Source organism: Leopardus geoffroyi, chromosome B1 (genome assembly GCF_018350155.1).
Source record: "Leopardus geoffroyi isolate Oge1 chromosome B1, O.geoffroyi_Oge1_pat1.0, whole genome shotgun sequence".
Lineage (NCBI taxonomy): Eukaryota > Metazoa > Chordata > Mammalia > Carnivora > Felidae > Leopardus > Leopardus geoffroyi.
Genome location: NC_059327.1, coordinates 34,367,984 through 34,391,501, shown reverse-complemented (window position 1 = coordinate 34,391,501; position 23,518 = coordinate 34,367,984). Strand labels below are relative to the sequence as shown.

Here is a 23,518-nt window from a genome sequence, read left to right as displayed (position 1 = left end):
CTTCTTCCCTCGTTATCGGTCAGACCCTACGGAAGTGCCTTGTAACAAGCTCCCTCATAGCCTCACCCTGTGCTCCTTCTGCCTGCCTGAGCTGAGAGAAATTCAGCTCTTCTCCTGAGGCCGCTCCTTCCTGTAGGATTCCCATCAGCTCAAACCCAGGCACTGTTATCCACCAGCCTCTTATCAGCCTCTCCTCCTTTGATGCTCCTCTCCTCCCTCTTCTCTCCTGTCGCCTGCTCGCCTCCGCCTCCAGCCTGACTTACGCTGAGGGGCAGGAGGCGGACTCGTGAGGAGCAGGGACCCTTGAGCCAGACTGTGTGGACTGGGCCCTGGCTCCCCTTAGTGTGGCCTTGGGCAAGTCCCTTCTCCTGTCTGTGCTGTGTTCCCTGTTTGTGAAAAGGAGGCAGGCGGTACTGCTGCCTGTGAGTGACTGTGAGGGTTAAGTCCCTAAAGCACCGAGGACAGTACTCGCGGTGCAGTGAGTGCTCCCTGGGGGTCATAGGCACCAACGTGGTTTTGCAGCCCCTTCCCCCCCCCGCCCCCCCGGGGCTTTGGCATCTGGCCCACAGACTGCTCCCACCTCGAATGAATGCTGTCATCACCCGAGAATGTCCCCTCCTGGCCACTGCCCGACTAACATCCAAATCCCTGCGTTCTTTATGCCCCTCAGGCTGATGGCGTCTACCTCCATGGGGCCTCGTCCTAACCCCCACCTTTTCCACCTGGAGGTCTTGAGTCCAGATGTCTCAGCCAGGCCACACTGGGCTAGGTGTCAGCCTCTTCTCTTCCCTCTCAGCCTGTCCCTGTCGCCTTCATCCAGACCGGGGCCTATGACCCACTCCGTGCATCCACTCCCGGGGCCTCTCGTTTCCTGCCTTCGGTTCTTCCCGCACCTGCCTGCCCACACCCCAGTCTTGGATGACCCATCGGCCCACAGGGCAGCCGAGCCCTTCCGGAGAAAAGCCCCATATTGCCTCCTTTGGTGCCGTGTATGCCCACGCCTCTGGGGCCCTCAGCCTGTCCTGCTGTGGGTTCTGGTCAGTCTCAACAGCCGTTCCAGACCGTGCTCTTGCTTCTCAAACTCCCATCCCTCTGCTTTTTCAGCCTCTGCGCGGCATCTTGCTTGCTCTAGTTCATAGAGAAACCAGGACCCCAGTCAAGCTCACCTTCCTGTCACTGTCCTTCCAACCAGTGTGCCGTTCCCCACCTTCCTACTGTCGTTAAGGTAAGAGGGCCCTTCCTCTGTCAAAGATGAACCAGCGGGCCTAGGGAAAGGGGGTGTGTGGGGACCTCCCACATACACCTGCGTTTCAGTCCTGGCTCTGCACCTGGGGCACGTTAGGGGCCTGTCTCAGCTCAGTCTCCTTGTCGGCAGAGTGGGGAGGTTAATGCCGAGGCCTACCCGGACAGAAGGCTGGGACAGACTTAAACGAGGCAGTGCAGATAAAGCTCTTGCTGCAGTGTCTGCTGCACCAGTGCTCTATGAATGGTCACGATGGGAGTCGTTTCGGTCGTCTCCCGAGTAACTCAGTTTCGGTATCTTTCGCCCTCCCCCCGACCAGCGATTCCCTCCTAAAAGCATCGGTACAGCCCAGACTTGTCCCGTCTTAAATAACAGACAGACCCCAGACATCTCACCTTGACCCCTTGTGCCCCGAGGGTTTTTCTCCGTAAAATAACAAGCGTTGTGAGAGGAGCATGGGCACTCGGCCTCTCCTTCCTCACCTGTCCACCCCCTCCCCCCACCCCCCACTGGCCAGGCCTTTGGCTATGTGCCCACCGCTCTGCTGCACCCTCACGGAAGCTGCTGGTGATCTCCTTGCTAGTAAATCCGGGCGTCGTTTTCCTGGCCCCTCTGATGTGGGGCAGCCGCCTGGTCTTCCTTGGAAGCCAGCCCACCACCCTCTTTTCTTCCCTCAGGACACGTGTCTCCGTTTCTGCCTGGGTCCTGATAACTCGTAGATGGCGGACTGGTGTCTCCGGTCCCGTCTTCCCCGGAGCCGGCTGTCCTGTTGCCTCACAGCCATGTCGCACACGTGGCTGTCTCAGTGTCCATGATGGCCACGCTCCCGCCTGGGCCCCCTCCCTCAGGAACGTGGCGACTGTGATCAGCTTTCCTCTCGCCTCTGCCCACTCTCCCCCCTCCCCCTGTATGTTTCCAAGACCCTTCCGTTTCTGCATCTGTGATAGCTCTTTGATTTGTTCTTCTCCCTCCCGCTGGGGCCACCTCGGTTCAGGGGACTCACTGTCTCCTTTGCAGTGATGGCTTCCCTGACCACCCGAGTCACGACTGAGTACGCCCTCCCTCTCCTCGCCCCCACTTCCCCGTTGCCGGGCTCCGCTGTTTTTCTCCACCGCGTGTGTTACCTTCTAACACACAGTGCCCTTTACTTTTACTTATTGTTTGTATTCTTTGTACATTTATTTGTATCTTATTTATGGTTCGTCTCCCCTTATTTGAATGTGAGCTCCCGGTGGGCGGGAATCTTTTAGCTCTTTTGTTCTCTCGTTTGTCCCCATTGCCAGAAACCACACCCGGCACATAGTAGGTGCTCAGTTAAGGATTTGTTGAATGAATTACTGTCAATCACTCCTGGTCATCCTCACCTCTGAGGCCTCCAGCTTCTACGCAGGCTGCAGTTTTCTTAAGCAGGGAAGAGTCACAGTGGCCGTCCTGCCCACCTTTCAGGTCCAGTTACTGCCTCTAAGAAGAAAATGCAGCCAGATTTGCAGTGAACCGCGCTTAAATAGTGAACACAATTTAAAAAGTATAAAGCTCTCTGCAGGTGCCAGGGCATGACATTATCAAACTGGGATCCTGTTAAAAGGTAAGGTTAGCTGATTGGAATGGAAAATCCAGCCTGTTCTTCAAGTGCCGCAGAGCCCACAAGGGGGGCTGAGGCCCAGCCCCATCGGCTGCCTCTCATGTCACATGGTGTCTCTCTCCTCCCACTCCCCCAGCTGTCCTAGTTGCTTTCAGAATAAAGCCTGAACCTTGAGTGGTGTGCAGATACCCAGAGCCTCTCCTGCTCTGACGTGTTGGCCAGAGCAAGACAGATAAAGGTATTCTGTTCTGTGAATACCGGTTGAATGGATGCAGGCACGGTCGTTTTACAGAGACGTGGGGACGAAAGTGCTTTGAAATATGCTATTAAAAAATGCTAGTTTTAATTTTATTTGCGTGTGTGTGTGGTTTTTGAATCCATGTGGATCTTACCCACAGAAAGACTTTCTCAGCCCTTTTGTCTTTTTTTTTTTTTTTTTTTTTTTTTGCAGTAGAACTCGCAAGTCTCAGTGTTTCCCCCAGTGAGGCTGTTAATTCATCTGGCCACCCACTTCATTCCCCACTTACTGAGCTCCTTCCCTGCCAGGCTCGGTGCTAGACATCAGGCAACAAAAATAAGTCCCGGCCCCTGTTCCCAGGGCATTGCTCCCTATAATTAGACCTTGAGCTAAGGTGGCAGGACTGGCTCTCTCTGAAAAGAAGAATGGCCCAACTTGGTATTTGCTTTCAAATAGGCACAAGGTCTGGGGTGTCTGGACTCTGGACTCAGGCTGCCATCTTGCAGGTCTGGAGCCTGCCGGGAAGCATTGTTTTGGGCTTCTTTGCTGAGCAATCTTGAATTGGCTCCTTCCCCTGGAGGAGACAGTGGCCCTCAGTTGTACCACCCGCCCCCCGCCCCCCCCCCCCCCCCCCCCCCAGTCCTCTTCCTTGCTCCTGAGGTCATTAGTCATTCTGGAAGCTGAAATCGGCTCCCAGAAGGTAACTCTGAAAACATCCTCCACCCTACCAGTAATCCCAGACGGTCGGGAAGGGCCGTTGTCTGGTCACTAAGAGGTGTTATGGTTTCACATTCATGCTTTCTCTCTGAAGAGAAAACAAAACGTGTTGAAATAGAGATCCCAGCAGCAGCTTGGTTGAAGCAAGAATTGCATAAGAGCTTTAGAAATGTCTGGCCCTTGTTGGGTCAAGTTGAGGGGCTGCAGCTTTGTGTCACTTGAGGGGGCTTTCTCTGGGGCTTCTGGATCCATGGGACGCATCGGGCGAGAGACACAGAGCAGTGGCACCCGAGGTCTGGCTGGCAAAAGCCCTGCCCTGATCTCTCATAGTGACTGCTTTTTTGTTCCCTGGTCTGGCTATAAGGGCTACATTTGAGATGCTCCTTTGGGCAGGGGTGTGTGTGCATTCAGGCTTGTGCTGGCCTTGAGGCCCCTAGAAAGGGCACCCAACTGGGGCAGGGTAGGCCCTAGGAAGTTAAGTCCTGGTCCTGCCATTGGCCAGCTTTGAAACGTTGGCCAAGTTACTTCTCTAGGCTAGTGCCTCCTTGTCTAATAGACTAATACTAGTCTTTTCTTTTTATGTTTTATTTCATTTTATTTATCTAAGAAATTTAAAAAAATTTTTTAAATACTTATTTTTGAGAGAGAGAGAGAGAGAGAGACATAATGTGAACAGGGGAGGGGCAGAGAGAGAGGGAGGCACAGAATCTGAAGCAGGCTCCAGGCTCTGAGCTGTCAGCACAGAGTCCAACGTGGGGCTTGAACCCATGAACCATGAGATCATGACCTGAGCCAACATGGGATGCTTAACTGTCTGAGCCACCCAGGTGCCCCTCCCCCCCAGTTTTTTTTTAATGTTTATTTATTTTTGAGAGAGAGACAGAGTATGAGCGGGGAAGGGGCGGAGAGAGAGGGAGACACAGAATCCAAAGCAGGCTCTGAGCTATCAGCACGGAGTCCGACACGGGTCTCAAACTCACGGACCATGAGATCATGACCTCAGCTGAAGTTGGATGCTTAACCAACTGAGCCACCCAGGTGCCCCTATTTTTTATTTTAAAATGTTTAGTTATTTTGGGGCGCCTGGGTGGCGCAGTCGGTTAAGCATCCGACTTCAGCCAGGTCACGATCTCGCGGTCCGGGAGTTCGAGCCCCGCGTCAGGCTCTGGGCTGATGGCTCAGAGCCTGGAGCCTGTTTCCGATTCTGTGTCTCCCTCTCTCTCTGCCCCTCCCCCGTTCATGCTCTGTCTCTCTCTGTCCCAAAAAATAAAATAAAACGTTGAAAAAAAAAATTAAAAAAAAAAATAAATGTTTAGTTATTTTGAGAGAGCATGCATATGCAAGTGGGGGAGGGGCATTGAGAGAGAGAGAGAGAGACAGAGGGAGAGAGAGAGGGAATCCCAAGTAGGTTCCAAGCTCTCAGCGCAGAGCTGGACACAGGGCTCAATCTCAGGAACTGTAAGATCATGACCTGAGCCAAAATCAAGAATTGGAGGGTCAACCAACTGACTGAGCCACCCAGACTCCCCTAATATTAGTCTTAGACTAACATTGCTGTTTCCCTATTTGACGGGGCTGGGATCAGGTGGGATCCCATTTGTGAGCAGCTTTTCTAAACCCTGACCTGCCCAGATAATGACAGATCGTATCAGAGGCAATACACTTAACGATTGAGAGTAGCTCAGGTTAACAGCGCAGGGTCTGGGGCCAGACTGCCTGGGGACGGTGCCCAGACAAACCTCTTTGTGCCTAATTTTTCTCATCTGTAATAACAGGGATAATAACAGGACCCACCTCAGTGTTGCTATGAGAATTATGATACTGAATTATGACACACCTAGAGTGTTAAGAATAGCGTCGGGTACCTGGTAAGCACTCACTTCGTTTTAGCTCCTATATCGTTTCTAAAAGCGTTATTACTTGAAGGCCTGCCTATGCCTGTATGTCGTTTCTGCACTTGTATATTGCAGTATTTTTGTATTGTTTTGATCTGCATTCTGTCTTTTGATTCTCTTAGCTCTCCTTTGAAGGTGGGAAAAGGCATGTACTGTTTCACGTTTCACAGATGAGAAAACTCAGCTTCAGAAAAATAGCATTTTCTGCTCCACCAGAGCTAAGGGGGGAGAATGTGGAAGGGAGCAGGTGAGAGCAGCAAGTGAGGTGGGGAGTAGACTCACATGTTAATGGCAGCAGAGCCCCTGGGCTGGGTTCTGAGAGGAGCAGATGATGCGGCCCCAGCCACGTTATTGGGAGGGAGGGATTGGAATTAAGGGAGAGCCAGCAGGGAAAGTTTGGTGTGGAATGCAGGGCTCCAACACATACGTAGGAGTTCTTTGGTCAGATACTCCAGTACAGAGGGCAAGGGGATGATGACAAATGGTTGTTGCTGTAGGTAAGTCGTGGCTTCACTCTCTGGAGTGAATTGCAGAGGCACCTTCTCTTTTCAGCAGGGAGTTGAAAAGTTGGGCTCAGTATAGTGATTTGAATTTGGACTGGCCTGAGAATCATTTTGCAAATCATGGTATAAAGATGGCCTGTTGGGATGAGCTCTACATCAGAGTTCCGTGATCTAGGGCAGCAGTTTTCTTATCTTACACGGGGAAGAGTAGCGATGCCTGACTTACCTTCCTGGTAGGTCTACTTAGTGCATCCAGGAAGAAAGGATGGTCAGGCTTGCAGCGAACGAGCCTTTCTGCTGCTGAAAAGGTATAAAGCTGTCTGCAGGTGCCAGGTCATGGTATTTATTATCAGACTGGGATCCTGTTAAAGGGGTAAGGTTTGCTCCCTGCAATGGAAAATACGGGCTCTTCTTCCAGCCGCTGTAGGATTCGCCGCAGCTGCGTGGCCGCGGGCACTTCACCTCTCTCCTTACACAGTGTCTCCCATCTGTTGAGGAAAAGACCAGCAGGCGGGAGCCTGCTCCCGCCTCTTTCGCCGGGTAGTACTCTGAGCATGCTCAAAACAACACACCCAACACTGACTCCGTCGGGCTGGCATGGAGAGGAGCTGCGTGTGGCTCCTGAGATTGAGGCTAGTGAGTGACCAGGCCACGTGCAGGGGACGTCGGGCCCCGTTCATCTCGGGGGCGTTCGCATTTTACGTGCTCGCTTGTCCTTTTTTTTAAGTGAGTCCGCCCCTTGCGTGCCAGGCAGATGGGGCTGGGGATTTTCCCATCTCGGTCCCTCGTGTCTCGGTTTTCCTTGTTTGTTCACGACTGTGGTCACAGGAAAGTAAGAGGGGAAGGAGGTAGGACACAGACGCCTTTGTCTCGAGGTCCTCCGGTCCTCGTCTCCTCGTGCTGCCCGCTTTGAGGGCAGTGCTGGCGCCTCGCTTGCCCGGGGCCTGGCCGTAGACGCCGGCAGCCCGCGGGAAGCTTGCCAGCCAGGCCTGCTCGGGAGGGGGACACGCCAGGCCTTGCCTCTGGCTTGCACTGCTCCACTCCCCTGGAGCGGGGCATGTCCCGGGGATGTCCCAGGGCCGTCACGAGCCTGGACGAAAGGAGCTGACAGCAGATCTAAGGAGTCCGACCAGAGCAGGGAAGCCTTCCCAAAGGAAAGACGTCGGTGTGTGTGTACGTGTGTGGCAAACCCGGGGCGTGTCTTTAACTGAAGAACTGAGTCGGTCTCTTTCCTTAGTCACGGTCTCCACGGCTTATTTGCTAAATGTGGGCTTGCGTCAGCTCGGTTCGTAGAAACGTGGAAGAGCTGAAAGGCATTTGCAAAAATGTAACTTGGGCCCCTGGACTTCACTCGGTGACCAAATTAATTAAGGAGGGGGGCACGTGGAGAGTGAGCACGGGTGCTGGGCATGAGGGAGCCAGAAGGCTCGAGACACTTCTGCGGTCTCTGCCCACAGAAGTCCCCGTGTGGACCGGAGGACAGACGTATGGATGAGTCGTTCCTGTAGGAGGTGTTGAGCCTGTCCTCAGGGGCCCGGAACCTCATCCAGAAGGGTCAGGAAAGGGCCCCTTGGGGCAATGGCTCAGTATCCATATCTAGACCAAAGGAGACAGAGGTATTCGAACAAAACCATGTGATTCTCTCCCCTAGGCTGTCACTTCCTGCCCCCGAGGTGCCTGGCCATAAGCAGGACACTCGCACCCCTCTGACACTCTGATTTTGGGGTTCTGTCCTGAGCCTCCTGACTGCAGAATCTGCAGAGACAGTTTTTGTGGTTTGAGGTCACCACACTGGGGCCTCCACAGGGGACCTGCCCCCCCTGCTGTGAAATTTTCTCCCCCTGTTTTCTGAAATTCCTTCTTTTCCTCCCCCGTGTTCTGGGATTTTAATTCCGTTTGGCCCACTCGGCAACTGCCTGGTGGCTTTTCCTCCCTGAGTAGGAACTTTTACCACAGCGCTAAAGCCCCGAGGAGGGCGGAAACCAGGAGGAAGGGAGGAAAGCTGTCATGTCAAAGGCATTTCTGCTCATAATTGGTTCATAATTAATGGGTAGCATTAGTGGCAAATGCCAGCAGCAGCAGCAGCAGCCAGAGAAGTGGCTAAAAATTAAATACAGTCACATGACTCGTGGAGGTTTAGGGTTTGCCTGAATGACCTTTAGTGGCACAGGTCACAGTTTGTAGGGTTATGAGAGAAAGACTCAACAAACAGTGAGATTGATCTGGAGCCCCATAGCACCTGGACCTTTTCTTGAAACTCAGTTTCTCATGTCATTCCTTAGCACTTTTTAATAATTTTTTTTTTAATGTTTATTTATTTTTGAGACAGAGAGAGACAGAGCACGAACAGGGGAGGGTCAGAGAGAGTGAGACACAGAATCAGAAACCGTCTCCAGGCTCTGAGCTGTCAGCACAGAGCCCGATGCGGGGCTCGAACCCACGGACCGCGAGATCATGACCTGGGCTGAAGTCGGACGCTCAACCGACTGAGACACCCAGGCGCCCCTCCTTAGCACTTTTTAAAGGCAACTATGTAGCTGAACACTCTACCCTGTTCTCTCTTTCCTTTTTAGCCTCTCTGGCTCCGGTGGTGGTGGTGCTTCCTATAAAACGCAGAGTACAGTCCCTCGGCTCGTCCATCAGTCTCTGGAAGTTTTGATAAAGAGCCTGAAACTTGAGGAATGTTCTCCTGGTGTCTATATGAGGCCAGGTTTAGACAGAAGCTCCTGGAACTCGCAGCTTCTGGAAACCGAGTCCTGTTTCTGTAAAAGGCCGGTCCGGTGACATGGACAAGAATCGGCTGACCCCGAGGCCAGCCCTCTGTTTCTGTGTCTGCGGATTCCCCTGGCACAGGAGGTCTTTGTTACCAAATCTATTTGCTGAGTGTTTTGAAGGAGGACGTGTGTGGGCCTTTTCAGTGTCGTTAGACAATGCTGAGCTGTTATCCAGAAGAAATGGTCGGGATGGAAGCCAAGATTTGATCTGGTTCAAGTTATACCATAGAAAGTGCCCGGTCGGGACAGGAGCCATCAGTGAAATGGTTAAAATCCTAAAAAGTACGTGAGACTAGAGAGCTCTCTCTTAATGTAATTGTGTTAATTTTTTTCCCCTGGAATCTTGGATAATAAACTTTTTCCTGGCTTCTCAGATAATAAACTGAATTAATGTACACGTATTCACGCAGGCCAGGAAGGGTGAAGCGTTACGTGAACTTGCTTTGCAAATTACTGAATATTTATGGTTGGCACTCAGAGCTTTAAGAATATCAGCCTCAAAAGTCACTTTTCACTGTAAAAACGGTGTAATAACAACGAGTATATTGACACGTTGGAAGACTCCTAGCTCCTTCGGTGCTTCTAGAAGAATCTTCCAAGTTTCCGAAGGAGGTGGAGGAGGGGCTGAAGTGCGTGCAGTTTGTGGTGATGGCGATGTAGCCAGGATGGCCTCAGGTGGCAGCACCTTCCATTACTGTCCCTCCGCAGGCTGCTGAGCCCGCTGGTGGTGCTGCCCCTGACCCTGAGTTGGAAAGTCTCGTTTCAGACCTTCTGTGGGTGTCTCTTTCAGGGATCTTTTGTATTTTCTGATAATCCAGTCACAAGAAAGTTTCTGAAATTCTCTTCTAGACCCTAAGAACCGAAAGTCACTGCAAAGCTGGACTTTTACCAGGAACTGCTTTAAATTAAAAACAGATTTCTGATCTGTGAGCAGCCAGTTTAAGGGACAGGGAGAACTTTGTCAACTCAGGACTTGAGCTTGGAGGGCAGGGAACGAACTGAGAAAAAGGCAAGGCAAAAAAGTCTTTTCTTTGTGAACACAGGCACATGAAACATTTGTATTTTAGGGTGAATTGTAATTAGCTTAAGATAACCAGGGGCCCACCAGCTGAGTGACCTTGAGAAAAACATGTCACTTGTCCAAGTCTCAGTTTCTTCATCTGTAAAATGGCAAGATTCTAAATTTTTTCCACTCTTCCTTTTTTTTTTTAATGTTTATTTATTTTTGAGAAAGAGAGACAGAGAGTGAGCGAGAAAGGGGCTGAGAGAGGGAGACCCAGAATCTGAAGCAGGCTCTAGGCTCTGAGCTGTCGGCACAGAGCCTGACGCAGGGCTCAAAACCACGAACTGTGAGATGATGACCTGAGCCGAAGTCGGACGCTTCACCGACTGAGCCACCCAGGTGTCCCTCCACTCTTTATTTCCATGGGGCAGTATTACTTTTGGGCACCCCCTTTTGACTTGGAATGTATAGAGGGACAAGCACTTCTGTTTGTAGGAGGACACCGGAAGACCCCTGCCCTGGAATGCTAGGGGGGCTGAGGAGCAGGGACCAGAGTCAGCTGCCAATATACCATTTGGGGTCCCTGCATCCCAGAGTGCCTGCCTAGAAATTATAGTCTGTTTGATTTACTTAAACCTCCAAGTACAATGCTTAAAGGCTGCAAACCATTCATTCGGGCAATTCCAGAAATGCTGAATGGTCACAGCCCCACCCTGGAATCAAGGGGAGACATGTAGCAGATGCTTCTGGAAGGCCCTGTTTATGACTCTGACTCCTTCCTGCTGGGGACCTTTTACAAGTTCACTACCAGGAAGCTGAGTCATTGAGGGGTCAGCTGGCATGGCCAAGGTCACACAGCATTGCCAGAAGCACGGATGAGTTAGCCCAGATGATCCGAGCGTTTGTGGGGAGCATTGTGGTGAATGACAGGTTGGGGGGGGTTCCTCACTTGGGAGGCTCTCAGGCGTGTCCCCTCCTGGTGACAGGAGCACCTCTGCTCCTCATGGTTGGCACTCCTATTTGGATTTCACAATGAGAAACGTTCTCCTGTGTTCTTCACCTCCTTTCTTCCTCCTCTTCTGTTTGCAAATCCATGGCAGGAGGTCAGGACCGAACAGACTGAAGGATAAAATGATGTTTTCAGGACACCCGTGGGCTCTGTGTCCTTCTGTGCCTTTCTGGGCTCATCCCCTGGAACTCAGCAGGCTGCCAGTGACACAGGCTTCTCAGGGCCTCTGGCCGCCCCCCACCTGCACTACCTGTGCCTCACGTAGCCCCTCTGTCCTGAGCTCCACTTGGCCTGACTCACCCAGCCTCAGTTCTTGGCTTCCAAGTCACTTCCAGGACCCCTCCCCACGTGTAAATTAGGTCTCGTGCCTTTGCTGTCCTTTTGCTTTCCTTCAGGGTCCTTAGACTTTGCCATTTTTTATTTGTGCGACTTTTGGGTTACTCTGCCTATTCCTGCTAGACGACAGACTCTTTGCAGGCAAGGACCTGGTGCCCTGCACCACTCAGCCCCAGGACCCCTGTCAGCACGCTGATGATGTTTATGGAGTGGGGAGAAAAACCCTGCTGTTTTACCACTTTCAGGCCATTCACTCGCGTCCCCTGTGCCAGTCTTGTGCTCTCACTTCTGGAAACCCTTCTCATCAGATGGCTTCAGCTTATATTTTTTTCATTTTTTTTAATGTTTATTTATTTTTGAGAGAGAGAGAGAGAGAGACAGATTGCGAGTAGGGGAGGGGCAGAGAGAAAGGGAGACACCCGAAAGAGGCTCCAGGCTCCGTGCTCTAAGCACAGAGCCTGACACGGGGCTTGAACCCACGAACCGTGAGATCATGACCTGAGCCGAAGTCAGACGCTTAACCGACTGAGCCACCCAGGCGCCCCAAGATGGCTTCAGTTTAAATCGTACACCCAAGTTCTCTTTTCCAGGGTGCGGGTTTAGTCGGCATGAAAGCTCACCCATGATTGTAGGTTCCTGCCCTTCCCTTCGGCATCCAGTAAAACTTAAATATGACTCCCCCCAAAGCTTATGAAACAGTTTGTACATGCAGACATTTGTGCATGTGAGTGGGTTCCAGAGGCTGGAATGTGAATCTTCAGGATGTTTCCTTTGGTGTCTTTCCCCTGAGACGCTTAGAACTTCAAGCCTGGTGTTTCTGGCGTTTGGTTTTCTTTCTCTGTTATTGGCTGGTGTGCAAGGTGTGTGAAGAGCACAGGAGACCATCGTCTCCGGCTGTGACCTGACCCGACCCACCTGTAAATCAGCCAGCATTATGGAGATAATTTGATCTTAGCATTTGTGTGAAATCTGGCTTTCAGTAACATCTGGGAAGTTTCCCATGAAGCCCTGCTGAGACCTCCAGCGTATGCTGAGGATACGCTCTGGAGCTCGGCTCTGATGGGGCTGCCCCTCTATGTGGCAGGCCCCAGAAGATGATGATGTGCATCGTGCTGCAGAACACAGCACATGGATAGCAGGACACAGCCCGGAGACAGCTGTCAGCGGGGTTTCAAGTGCCTACTTTGTATGTGCCTGCGGGTAAAATTTTGTGCACCTCTGAGTTCTCGACAATCGCGTATTGATTGTCTGTTGCATAAAGCACACTGCCAGGGCCCTGAGATCACAAATGCCATGAGGCTGTCCCCTCCTTCATGCCCTTAGACGTTAATGGAAGACAGGCATGCAGACACATCACCTGATGTAATTATAAGTAGAGAAATGAGCAAGGGAAGGCTGGCGACAGGGCTGCTTGGAAAAGTCTTTTCTTCCTGTGGCTAATAGGCTAATAGTGGGGCATGCTTTAGAAGGTGTGGCCTTTGTGAAGGGTGTGGAAGCTGCTGTTGCAGAAGCTGACAGGACCACACTTGACGTGAGACCTGTATGCAGGGCTTCAAGGTGCCTGGCTCCCTGGGCCTGCGGGAGTGGATTCCAGGAGAGCCGTCACCCACGGCGCTCAGGGGGTCCCCTGCACTCCCCGGCTCTGATGGCCTGCCATCGGTGTTGTCACCCGGTCTGTAACATACAAACACTTGGCTGGTTTTTGGCCTGAGCAGTTGGGGTACTGATTCCTGGGATACTATCTTTTGGGGTGGGCATGGGCCAGTGTAACAGGGAACCACTGCATCCTTGAGTCTGGGGGCCACCTATGGGAAGGGATGGAGATTCAGATTCTACATCTTAACCATTTCTGCCTTCTGTCCAGGAGTCCCCGGGCTCACCTTCCGGGTGCTTCCTTCCAAGGCGGGCTCTGGAGCCGGAAGTATTACTGTGTCTAGGGGATCACGCTGTGCCTTTGAGACCCCTGGTTGCCTTTAGCAAAAACATGCAAGCAAGCAAACAAACCAAAAAACGCTATTTCAGGGGTTAGAGGAAGGTTAAAGGTGTTAGAGGATTACGTGATTGTGACAGGATCTCAGACTGTGAACAGCATGTGGAATGAGCTATTGATTAGACTGAGGATTTTATTTTATTTTTTTTTTATTTTATTTTATTTTTTTTTAATTTTTTTTCAACGTTTATTTATTTTTGGGACAGAGAGAGACAGAGCATGAACGGGGGAGGGGCAGAGAGAGAGGGAGACACAGAATCGGAAACAGGCTCCAGGCTCTGAGCCATCAGCCCAGAGCCCGACGCGGGGCTCGAACTCACAGACCGCGAGATCGTGACCTGGCTGAAGTCGGACGCCTAACCGACTGCGCCACCCAGGCGCCCCTAGACTGAGGATTTTAAAAAGGTTGTGTTAAATACATATAACGTGAAATTTACATCTTTTTTTTTAACGTTTATTTATTTTTGAGACAGAGAGAGACAGAGCATGAACAGGGGAGGGGCAGAGAGAGAGGGAGACACAGAATCCGAAACAGGCTCCAGGCTCTGAGCGGTCAGCACAGAGCCCGACACGGGGCTCGAACTCACGGACCGTGAGATCATGACCTGAGCCGAAGTCGGACGCTCAACTGACCGAGCCACCCAGGCACCCCTGAAATTTACACCTTAACAGTTTTTTCTTTCTTTTCATTTTCATGAAGTTTTAAATTTTAATTCCAGTGACGTTAACATATAGTGTTATGCTAGTTTCAGGTGTCTAATACCATCCTAATGCCCTTAAGTGTGTCGTTCAGCAATGTTGAATCCACTCACACTGTTGTGCAACCAATCTCCAGAACCGTTTTCATCTTCTCAGGGTAAAACTGTCCCCTTGAAACAGCCACTTCCCGTTCCCCACCCCACCGCAGCCCTTCGCAGCCCCCATCCCACTTTCTGTCTCTGGATTTGGCTATTCTAGGTGCCTCGTGTAAGTGAAATCATACAGTATTTGTCTTTTTGTGACTGGCTTGTCTCATAGTGTCCTTAAGGTTCATCCATGTTGTAGCATGTGTGAGAAGTTCCATCCTTTGTAAGGCTGAATGATAGTGTTGTACAAGATACCACATTTTGTTCAGCCGTTCACCCACAGATGGACGTTTGGGTGGCTTCTACCTGTTGGCTGTTACGAATAATGTTGCTATGCACACGGGTGTGCAAATATGTCTTTGGGACCCTGCTTTAAATTTTTTTTTGTTATAAACCAGAAGTGGGATTGCTGGATCATATGGTAATTCTATTTTTAATTTTTTTTTTTTTTTTTTTTTTGAAACCACTGTACTGTTTCCATAGGGGCTGCACCATTTTACATTCCTACCCACAGTACACAAGGCTTGCAATTTCTCTTGCGTTTCATTTCATTTTTTGGTTTCTTTTCCTTCCCTTTCCTCCCTCCCTTTTTCTTTCTTTCTTTCTTTCTTTCTTTCTTTCTTTCTTTCTTTCCTTTTTCTTTTTCTTTCTTTCTTTCTTCTCTTTCTTTTTTCTTTCTTTCATTCTTTCTCTTTCCTTTTTCTTTCTTTTTCTTTCTTTCCTTTTTCTCTTTTTTCCTTCTTTCTTTCTTTCTTTCTTTCTCTTTCCTTTTTCTTTCTTTTTCCTTCTTTCTTTCTTTCTTTTTCTTTCTTTCTTTCCTTCTCTTTCTTTTTTCTTTCTTTCTTTTTCTTCCTTTCTCTTTCCTTTTTCTTTCTTTTTTTCTTTCTTTCCTTTTTCTCTTTCTTTCTTTTTTCTTTTTCTTTCTTTCTTTTTCTTTCTTTCCTTTTTCTCTTTCTTTTTTCTTTCTTTCTTTTTCTTTCTTTCTTTCATTCTTTCTTTCTTTCTTTTTCTTTCTTTCTTTCTTTTTCCTCTTTCTTTCTTTCTTTCTTTCTTTCTCTTTCCTCTTTCTTTCTTTCTCTTTCCTCTTTCTTTCTTTCTTTCTTTCTTTCTTTCTTTCTTTCTTTCTTTCTTTCTTTCCCTTTCTTTCTTTCTTCCTTCCTTCCTTTCTTTCTTTCAAATACAGGTAAACTTTTTAACGCTACAAGTAGGCCTGATGGCCAGTAAGGTAGATATATAGATTTATCTCCCTGCAAGTAAAACACACCCGCACACATTTGTTTTTCAAAGGATTCTTTTCCAGTTTCGTAGATTTAGACTATGTGAGCCAAAAAGGACATCCTTAGAGACATCACTATTAACTCCCGTTTATCCGTTTGACAGATAATTTGCAACTGTAATAGATCCGTGAACAAAACAGAGGAAATTTCTCACCCTTTCTGGTGTTTACCTTCTGGTGGAAACCTGTTTTGATACCCAGTTAGCTAGATTGCTCCCAGTTCCTCAGGGATTTGAGGGCAGGGCTGGGCAGGAGCCTAGGTCTTCTGACTCTTGGAACAGGGCTCTGTCCCTTCATGCTCACATTTAAATGCACGGTTTGGGAGGATTGCCCCTGTTTAGGAAAGTGAGACATCCTCGGTGGAGACATCTGTGCCCTGTAGCACCACGTGGATGTATCCTCCGGAATCCGGGGGACCTGAGCACCTGCCCACACCCACGGTGGGGGCCCAAGTCCTGCAGGGTGGCGGTGGACCACAGGAGAGGGGGCAGAGCCCACAGAGGGTTCTGTGGTTCCTCTTGGCCCCATCTGGCTGTTTCCCTGCAGTTCAGAGAAGAGCAAGTCCTTGAGCACAGGAGGGCCCTTTCCATAGTGGTGACCTCCAGGAAATGGGCTGCAGCCAGCAGTGTCAGGGAACCTTGGGACTTAAGGCTCCTGCTCAGCCCAGCCTGGACTTTCACACTGGTTAAAGGTCTCCAGAACCGCCCTTGCTTCTGAGTAACCAGGCCAGGTGAGCGAGCCTCCCAAGGCACTGCCATCTTGGACCCTTGGTGCCTCTGTAAACTGACACTGGTGATTTCCACTCTCCCTTTCAGGCTGCCCAGGTTCCCTTTGTTACATAATCAGGATTAATGTAAGCAGCCGGGTCCAGTCTAGAAACCGAGAGCCAAGAAAGGTGAATGTGGAAGTGGTGTGGGAGGGACAGAGTCCCTTGTGCGTGCTGTGGGCAAGTCCCCTGGCTTTTCCGGTCCTCAGTTTCTCTTCAGTTAAGAGGGCAGCAGAACTGTAAGCTGCTCGGGCTGTCCAGATGATGACTCAGGTAATCTAGTCTCAGTGTGCAGTCATTGTGGGGGGTGGGGGGGTGCTCCCGACCAGGGCTGATCTTGAGGGCACCCTGCTCCAAGGGAATGAGAATTTTAAGAAGGAATTAGAAGTTAGATCTTCCTAGGAATTTGCTGTTTCTCCAAAAACAAAACAAAACAAAACAAAACCCAAACAAAAAAACCATCCAAAAACCCAGACATGAATGAGAGCAGTAGCAGCTGTATGCCAGACCCCAGGCAAAGGGCTTTTCATTCATTTGTTACTTCCTTTAATCCTCACAGAGACGTTAGACATAGGTGCTATTATGATCTCCCATTCACAGATAAGGAAACAGGCTCAGAGAAATGAAATAATTTGCCAAAGGTGCAAAGGTACGAGGAGGAAGCAGCAGAATGGGGTTTAGACCCAGGCGGTGCCCTCGAGTCTGCGGTGTTGGCCTTGTGGGCCTGGACGCCAGTGGGAATGGGTAGGCCCCTTGCTTTTTCCAGCCTCTTTGTTTCTTTTTTCTCTCTTTCTTTCTTTCTTTCTTTCTTTCTTTTTTTCTTTCTTTCTTTCTTTTTTTCCTTCAGCTTATTCATTTTATTTATTTTGAAAGAGAGAGAGAGAGAGAGAGAGAGAGAATTCCAAGCAGGCTACATGTTGCCAGTACAGAGCCTGATGTGGGGCTCGAACTCATAAGCCCGTGAGATCATGACCTGAGCGGAAATGAGGAGTCAGATGCTTAACTGACTGAGCCACCCAGGCACCCCCACCCAGCCTCTTTCTGATCAGAGGGGCTGGGGGTTAGGTTTCACTCCTGTCCGTACCTTGTGTGGTCGTAGGCACTGTGGCCTGGTGTCCTCAACGCCTGTGCCCTGTGGCTGGCAGCTTCCTTCTGGGACCCTGGGGTCTGTTGTGTGAGTGGTTTATAGCCTATCCTACTCTGTCATCTGATGTTCAGTTCAGACCTGCAGTGAGATCCTTCGTGCCAAACAGCCATTTGTCAGCAAGCAGGAGGAAGGAAAAGCCTCACACCTTCTTGGCAAGATTAGGTCAGTTTTTGGTGGTGGTTCTTATTAAGATTTCAAAGCCATTTGTGTTAACATAGGTGGTGGTTAAGGAATGTGCTGGATCCCTTATAAAAATAATGACTAAGATGATAAACATTTGTGGAGCACCTCCTGTACTGTGCTAGGTGATCTGTGCGCTGAAAAGTTTTCTCATGTATCCATTGCAGGAAGCACGTGACATCGGGGTTTTCACAGATGAGGGAACCGAAGTTCAGAGAAGTTGAGTAACTTCCTCGAAGTGCATACAGCTGAAAAATAGAAAAGGACTTCGATTGTGAGGTGGTCGGGGACAGGGGACATCTTTGTGTCTTCGGGCGCTAATCACAGAGTCAGTCAGGCCTAGAGTAGAAGCCCAAAATGTCATTGTTGATTGGATGGATGAACTCCGCACCCCAAGAGACTATCCGAGCATCAGGCCGGCGGGTGGGTGAACAAGGTATTTTTGAGATTTCCACAGTTGGAATCTTCAGCAAAGTGTGGTTGCAGGGCTGGGTCTGGGAGTGTTGGCCAGTCCTGGCACAGTGGTGACCAGCTCGGGGAGCTTGGGCAAATCCCATAACTGTTTCCTAGTTAGGGAAAACTGAGTGGAGGTTGGGGGATAGGTGGGTGGCAGAACTCTGAAATCAAGCAAAAGCCCACAGGGAGCCCCACCACGCAAGGCCACAATGGCGGAGCGGCCAGGGCTGAAGGAGCGAGCAGGGACCAGAATGGTCGTGTGGAGAATCAGTGGCCGCATCCTGTTCATCTGTACCCAGGTCGTCCTGGTGCCATGGGGTGGCTTTGTGTTCTTCTAGGGTATTTCCATGTGGATTCTTGCATTAAATTTGTTCTTTGATGTGGCGTTAGGGTGCTTCAGCGAGTTTACCTCTATACGAGGAAAATAAAACACTTTTGAGAATGAGGCGTTCCTTCGGTTCTGCCTCTGACATCTTGTCCTTACTTGTAGGTGGGGTGTTTATAAGCCAATGACATAGACAAGGCTGCTGAGTCAGGGAGGCCCCGGGGAGGCCAGGGAATAGCAGTGAATTAAATTCTTCCCTGAAAGCGGCCTGAACTTTGGAATATTCAGTCTTGGCCTTTGAATACTGAGAGAGCGCCAGGCTTTCACCCATCCAGATGCCCCTCCTGGCCACAACCTGGGCGGGCAAATGGTTCAAGCTCTTTTTGAGTGACAACAGGTTCGTATCGAACGAGCCCCTATTACCCTGTTCCCCTTGGAATCAGCGGCCAGGCTGATGGCCAGCGATGGGAAACAGGGAAGCTATGTGAGCTCCATGTGATTGGGCTTGTGACTGTCTGTAAGCTGGCAGGCTGGACACAGATCCCTCAGGAGCATCGCGGTCTTAAGCGGTGAAGATTTAGGTGACTTTGACATAGTCAGGGTACTATTCCCTCTTCAAAGAGGTCGGACACATAAGGACTAGTATACATTTATGACTTAGCATGACAGGAGAAACAGAGCACATCAGAGACAGGAAGGTAGTTAGAGATCACCTGTGATCCCTACTGTCCACCCCCCAGGGAGAGGCCGTGTGGCCTCCTGGTTCAGAGCATGGCTTTGGAGCCAATCTGCCTGGCTTCCATTCCTGTGTGTACTCTGTGACCTTGGAGCAAGTTGCTTATCCCCTCTGTGCCTCAGTTTCCTTGTTTGTAAAATGGAGATAGTTGCTGGTATGACTTTTATTACTATAATTATCTTGTGAATAGAGGCTTGGGGGCTCAGAGAAGCCAGCTGACTTGTTGAAGGCCACCGTAGTCCTTAATATCAGGCATAGGACTAGAATACAGGACCCTGGGCCCCTGCTCGTCTTGCTAGGGTCACCAATCCCGTCCATGAACGCCGAGCCCTGTTACCTGGAATCTTGGGAATTTTCCCACGTGTAGGGCAGAAATAATTTAATCCTTTGGGCTGGCCGCAAACTGGATGTTTTGAGTATTTCCTGGGTATATTGGGTCTGAGCCAGGCATGGATTCTCTCATCCCTGCCTCCATCTGCTGGAGAGTTTTCTAGAGAAGGGCGGGAATGACCAGGGTTAGCTCCTAGGACAAAGGGATGTGGGAATGCGGTGCGCCGCTGCCAGTGGGTGTGAGGTGGCCTTGTGGTGGCCTTGCCTGTGGCCGTGGCTTTGGAGAGAGCGGAGAGAGGCCAGCCTGTGATGAGACCTGGTAGGGAGGGCTTCCGTTGCCTGGGCCTGATCCCTGCTCCAGCTGCGAGAGACCCTATCTGTACTGCTTACTGCGTGCCTCTCCGTAGCTGCCGTCACGCGCAATACGTAACCGTGGAAAACACTGGACTGTAAAGTAAATTCCAAGCTCCTGAGCAAGCCGTTCCCATCGTCCAGCCCCAACCTGCCTTTCTCTCAGCAAACGTTTATTGATTGTCTAGCGCCCAGCCACCCTCCTGAGTCCAGAGCGACCTCTCCACCTGCACCTTACCTCTGCATTTACCCTTGAACATAGCCTTGGGCCATACCTTCCCGTTTCCCAGAGCCACCCGCACAGTCGCGTCCCCCGTTGGCAGAATTGTTCGCTTCCTCTCCCTGCCCTGTTTGTCTTTTATTTTTCAATCAGAGTAGCACATGCACGAAGTCAAAAAGTCAAATCGTAATACAAGGGATCGTAAAGACAGCTCCATTTTTTTTTTAGCAGTTGAGGTACCCTTCTTCTCTCTAGGTACAGGTCCCATGGCCCCTCTTGGGCCACCCTTTCTGAGTTGGATGTGCTCTGGGGTCTGACTCCTCACACTGTGGCCTGTTCTCAGGAGAAGTGCTGTGGCTCCTTCCCTGGGAGGCCAAGGAACTTGGTTTTGGTGGTCTTGGTGAAATTTGTATTTTCTACTGAATACTGAGTCATTTTATCCCTAGAAACAGCAGTGACCCCGAAGCACACCCCTCATGGGCCCTGAAGGTTTCAGGATTTCGTCTGGCGAGTATGAATGAGAGATGTCTCAAACGCTCCGCAGGCCAGGCTCCACACTTTAGAGGCAGCAGGTAACCAGGAACGTTGGCGTGTGGCTGTTCTGAAAACGGGCCTCCTGTGGGGCGTAAGCCAAAAGGCAGAGCGGCCGCCTCGCTGGTTTGTTGTCTCGTGTGTGTGTGTGTGTGTGTGTGTGTGTGTGTGTGTGTGTGTGAGAGAGAGAGAGAGAGCCTGCCTGCTCCCTCCCCACCTCCCCTGAGCATCTGGGTGGCCTGGAGCTGAGGGGAGTCTGGACCTTCCCATAGCGGGGGCAGGGAAATGGATGCAGACGCGTGTTCCTACCCACTCTCATCTCTCCGCCTCGTCTTGGTACCGCTCTTCTGACCGATGGCACAATGAACTAGCCCTTTTTCTTGCTCTAAAATGCTGGTTCTCTCCAGGGGCTTTCGGAATGTATGTGCCTGGAACTCCCCATCACCACACCACCACATGCTTCGTTCTCCTTCCCCCCTTTTATCTGGGGGGAAGGGAGAGGGAGGCAAGGACTTCTTTGAAGGAGTCATTTTTCTCTTGCTGGTTCCTAAACTTGAAGAAGATCAAGCGGACGGACGCCTGGGTGGCTCAGTCGGTTGGACATCCGGCTTCGGCTCAGGTCATGATCCCGTGGTCCGTGGGTTCGAGCCCCGCGTGGGGCTGTGTGCTGACGGCACAGATGCTGTGTCTCCCTCTCTCTGTCTGCCCCTCCCCTGCTCATGCCCTGTCTCTCTCTCTCTCAAAAATGAAAAACGTTAAAAAACTTTTTAAGAGGATCAAGCTTTCCTTTTGATTAACAAAGAGAAAGACAAGGTATATTCTCTTCATGTGGACACCTTTGCCAGTTTGGGAGATTTAAAAAGACATGACTTGGAATCTTGAACTGGAGAATAAACTTCGATGTGCCTCTGCTTGTCACAAACAGCGTGGTTCTCTGTGAAGCATTTCCCGCAGTGCTCTGTTCCTGGTTAGTGTGTGCGTGGGAATGGTACCGAGGGCCATCGTCATGTCTCATTTTTGTTACGATTTCGACAGTGTTTTTCAAAGGGCTGGGGCACAATCATCCGCCTTCTGTGTCAAACATGGAAGGACGACATTCCGAGTTGGGACCCAGATTCTGAGTCGGAACGCCGGCAGTCTTGAACTCGAGTGCTGAAGGTTTTACTGTAAGTGCATGGTTCTCCTTGATGTGGTTTGGGTTTCTTCTCTGTTGTGCGTGCCTCCTAAGGATTCTGGCAGGTGAGGATAGGACTCTCTAGGCCCTTGATGAGGTCCGTGGCTTCATTCCGGAAGGCAGTTCTTTCCCGACAAAGCACTGTGCCAAAAAGGCCTCTCTCTCCCGGCTGCCCGCGGGGATCTGTGTGCCTGCATGGGAAGAGGCTCCTGGCCTGACACTCTCTGCCCTGTGTGGTTGTGGACGGGAAGCTGGAGTGGCATCAGCGGGCCCCAGTGCAGGGGGTACACAGTGCCATAGATGGGCAGGGGGTGCCAGTGGGAGAGATTTGGGCCTTGGGCCGGAGGGTGAGGCCGTGCACCTGTGGCAGGCTGGCTGTGCGGCTTGGAAGATAGGGAGGGGGCTGCGGTTGGGACCTGCAGTCTAGCCTAGGCATTTCCCTGTGCTTCTACTTAGTGACTGTCCATGCAACTTGGGAACAGTTGGCGCATGGGATAGAGTTAAATTTACGGGTTTGATTGCTGATTCTGCAACAGACACCGGGTGGCAGACGCTATTACTATTTGGCATTTTCCTGGCATTCAGTAGGTGCCTGAACTGAATTTCCTTTCTCTGGGAAAAGTCTGGAACAGAGACCCCTGCGTAGCCTTTTGGGGCGCAGCCCTGGTCTGGGCATTGTGCCCACCCGTTGTGCTGTGATGTTCACACCGTGAACTTGGGAGCCCCTCACATGCCCATTGCTGCGGTGTCTCTGCACCTGCCTCAGAGTAGGAGCTTGGCAGACGCTTTTGAATGGATGAATGGGTAGATTTCGCATTATCTTCTACTGATCCTGAAAGTGCATGTTTTTCGATGCGGGCGTTTTTTATATTATTTCTTTCTTTCTTTCTTTCTTTCTTTCTTTCTTTCTTTCTTTCTTCCTTCCTTCCTTCCTTCCTTCCTTCCTTCCTTCCTTCCTTCCTTCCCCTTTCTTTCTTTCTTTCTTTCTTTCTTTCTTTCTTTCCTTCCTTCCTTCCTTCCTTCCTTCCTTCCTTCCTTCCTTCCCCTTTCTTTCTTTCCTTCCTTCCTTCCTTCCTTCCTTCCTTCCTTCCTTCCTTCTTGTTAAAGTAAGCTCTGTGCCCAGTGTGGGTCTTGAACCCAGGACCCTGAGATCAAGAGTCACATGCTCTACCGCCTGAGCCCCCCAGGGGCCCCCCACTTGTTCCTTATTGTTGAGAAATACCGAGAAAGGAGGACTCGGAATCCGGGCCAGGTGGGAAGGAGGACTCGGAATCTGGGGCAGGTGGGAGGACAGTGGCTGAGTGATGCTACAGGTCCTCGGGTTGGGCCATCCTCTGCAGGAGACCCAGGGAGGGCAGAGGTCTCCCTGCCAGGCGAGCTTGCCCCTTTCGCTTTTCTTGCTGGGTGCCAGTTTCCTGTCTGAAAAGGCAGGTGCTGAGCTCTGTGTGCCCTCTGCCCAGGGCCCCTGCAGCTCCTGTCATATGATCCTGGGGCAGAGCACACATTTTCCGCTCTCTCTCCACCTGCCTCCTCTCAAGAAGAGAACAGGCCAACAAGGCAGGCTCGTCCTGATTTGTCTTATTAGGGGGGTAGTTGGGGCAAGGGGCTTGACCCCTCGCTCCATTCTGGCCTTTCCGGAAGCGTGTGGAGCTGGTTTAATGCAAATACAGACTTTGTGTCATTGGTGTGGAGTCCGATCTAGAATTGCCCTTCTAGAGCTCTGGGAGACTTGCTCAGGTCACACAGTGAGTGGCAGAACCAGGCCAGAGACCCAGGTCTCCTGATTTCTGGCTGGGGTGCTGGAGTAACAGGCCCAGAGGCTCATCGGGCTCTTTTTCCTTGCTGCTCCCCTCTCAGGCCTGTCTTCCAGCCTACTCCTGCCAGCCACTCT

The 23,518-nt window shown here is 50.8% G+C and overlaps 1 protein-coding gene across 4 annotated transcripts in view; it reads left to right on the top strand.

Annotated features, from left to right (window-relative positions):
- Window positions 1–23,518, top strand: part of SLC25A37 (solute carrier family 25 member 37) — a 41,343-nt gene that overhangs the window by 6,044 nt on the left and 11,781 nt on the right. The window contains exon 2 of one of the 4 annotated variants that reach the window (XM_045456971.1): window positions 20,369–20,494. The exons of 2 other annotated variants lie outside the window; for them this stretch is intronic. The gene's annotated coding sequence lies outside the window, so the exon portion shown is untranslated. Of the gene's footprint in view, window positions 1–1,104; window positions 1,226–20,368; window positions 20,495–23,518 lie in introns of those variants that run through there. One more of the 4 variants, XM_045456960.1, reaches the window with a different exon arrangement.